This window comes from Sceloporus undulatus, chromosome 2, assembly GCF_019175285.1.
Source record: "Sceloporus undulatus isolate JIND9_A2432 ecotype Alabama chromosome 2, SceUnd_v1.1, whole genome shotgun sequence".
NCBI lineage: Eukaryota > Metazoa > Chordata > Lepidosauria > Squamata > Phrynosomatidae > Sceloporus > Sceloporus undulatus.
In genome coordinates, this window is record NC_056523.1 from 71,911,847 (window position 1) to 71,914,505 (window position 2,659).

General features: G+C 36.0%; 1 pseudogene; it reads left to right on the forward strand.

The window, feature by feature from the left end:
- Window positions 1-2,543: 2,543 nt before the first annotated feature.
- Window positions 2,544-2,659, forward strand: LOC121924538 (annotated as a pseudogene).

Genomic DNA, 2,659 nt, shown 5'->3' on the forward strand with positions numbered 1-2,659 from the left:
TATGCTTAAAAGTCAACATAGGCCAGTGAGGGCGAACCTTTTTGTGGCCATGTGCCCCAACCAAGTATTTTTTTGGCACCTTGTGTTACCTGGTGCTGGGGACAGGATTCTGCCCTCTGGGGGCAGGACTTCCGGGGTGGGATTTCTCCCCTTGTGCTTTTCCTGGCCTTCAGCTATCTCCGAGAGACAGCTGAAGGCCAGGAAATGTCCGGTACTAGGAGCCACAGGAGCATGCCTATGGCTCCTACTCTCCCCACCCTGTTCCCAGCCCCAATTGTATGCTTTCTTGACTGTATTTGTGTAGTACATTCAAAATCCTTTAGGAATGGAGAAATACTATCTGATATAGTATCTGCTTTGCATCTTAACTGCATGAAGTACATGTCAGCAGTTATTGTTGCTGTGTGCCTTCTTTTTTATTTTTAAATTTTTATTAGTTAAAAACATCAAACTCTCCGTACAATCCGCCCCGCACACTCAGATCAACCGGGCAGCAATTGCTAAGGGTTCCAGAGGCCAGATTAGTTGCCACTACTAGGAGGGCCTTTTCTATCTCGGCCCCCAGCCTCTGGAACGCGCTGCCCTTTGAGCTCCGCTTGGCCGCCTCCCTTACTCAGTTTAGGAAGGGGTTAAAAACATTCCTATTTGAGCAGGCTTACCCCTGACTCCCTGACCCCTGAAGTATTCTCTCCTCGCCCCCTTCTTTCGTCAGCATGTCAAGCTGGCATGAATTGTAGTTTTTATTGTTTTTATTGTACAAGGTTTTAATCTTATGTTTCTTGTGATTTTATATTGTTATGTGGAATGTTGGAAACCGCCTTGGTCTGAGAAAAGCGGTATATAAATAAAATTTTACTTACTTACTTACAAACAGTCAGTCAAACAATCTGTTCAATCACCTCTCACCATTTTAAAACTTTGTGTCTAACATTCATCTTATATTAACATAAACTATAATACTGGAGGTCTTCAGATTTTCATTGCTTCAAATCTTGCAGATTTTCTTATTCTTTCTTCCGTTCTTCTTTTCTTTTCTCTTCTTCCCTTCTCATTCCTTCTCTTTACATAACCCAACTTCCCCAAATCTTTCTCCTTCCCCATCCAACAACTCTCACATCATCATTTTCCAATCTTCTTACGTACTGACATTTTCTATTCTCCCCTCTCTAACCTTTTACATAACCTGCTTATACCTTCATTCACCTCTCCTCACAAACTAATTTCCTCCTCAACCCTTAACAGTTTCTTTCCCTCATGACCTCTTGGATTTCCAAAATATTCTGTTTTATGTAACTTGATTTTATCCCCTAGCTTTAATCCCTTTGTATTTCTATCAGTATCTTTGCTACTGTTTATACCAAATATCTATTACCTTTCTCTCTTAGTCTATGAAAATTCATGAGTTTATAATCTACTTATTTTTATACGTTTCTTTCTAAACATAAACATAAAAAATTCAAAATATATGTCATTAAATAGTTATTCAATTAGTTAATTAATTAAGCCATATAATAGTTTCTCTCTCTCCCATTCCCTCTCCGCTTCTTCGTAACCTCCAGCTCATACCTGTCAATTAAATATTAATTCTTTTTGTTAAGTCTATATCCTATTTGTTTGTTTTCCTTTCCTCAAAATATACTAAGATTGGTTCCCATTCTTTTTGTATTTCTTCCAGGGGTTTTAATGCCAATTTTTGAGATAATATATCCATTTCCAATGCTTCATATAGTTTGAGTAGCCAATCTCTTTCTTCTGGTATTGTTTTTAATTTCCAGTGTTGTGCAAATGTAATGCATCCCGTCATGGTCATGTAAAAACAATTTTTTTTCTTTTTTTTTTTCTATTTCTGGTCTCATGCTTAATAAGTAAAATTCAGGTTTGAACTTAATTGTTTTCTTCAAGATTATTGTCATTATGTTGTTTATGCTCTTCCAATACTCTTTAACTTTTTTACATCACCACCAACAGTGGTAAAACATCCCCTGTTCTCTATCACATTTCCAACATGTATCTGAATTATTTTTGTATATTTTTGCAAGTTTATCTGAGGTGATATACCAGCATAGTTACATTTATAAATAATTTCCCTCAAACTTTGAGACTTTGTGTACTTTGTTATTTTATTCCACATGTTTTCCCATTTGCTCATTTCGATTGGGTACCCTATATTCTGCATCCACTGTATCATTACATTTTTAACGGTTTCAGGTCCTTGATCCAGCTTAAGTATAACTTTATAAATGTTGCTAATCATTTTATTTTTGTCGCCATATAAAAGTTTATCCAATTCATTCTCTTCTTCCTCAAATCCCTGCTTTTTGAGGTCTTGTCTAAAACATTCTCTAATTTGTCCATAATTAAACCAATTGATCTCTTCCCTTCTTTTTGCAGTTTCTCCAAAGTTCTCATTTTCCAATTTCCTTCTGCTTTTTTAATTAGTGTTTTATATGTTAGCCACTTTTCACCTCCCATCATTTCTCTACTATAAAATGCTTCTTGTGGTGAAATCCACTTCGGGATTTTTCTATATAATTTGCATTTCTGTTTTTGCCAGACTCTTCGGCAGCACATATACTAAAATTGGAATGATACAGAGAAGATTAGTATTGCCCCTGTGCTGCATAATAATAATTAATAATAATAATAATAATAGGTTTTA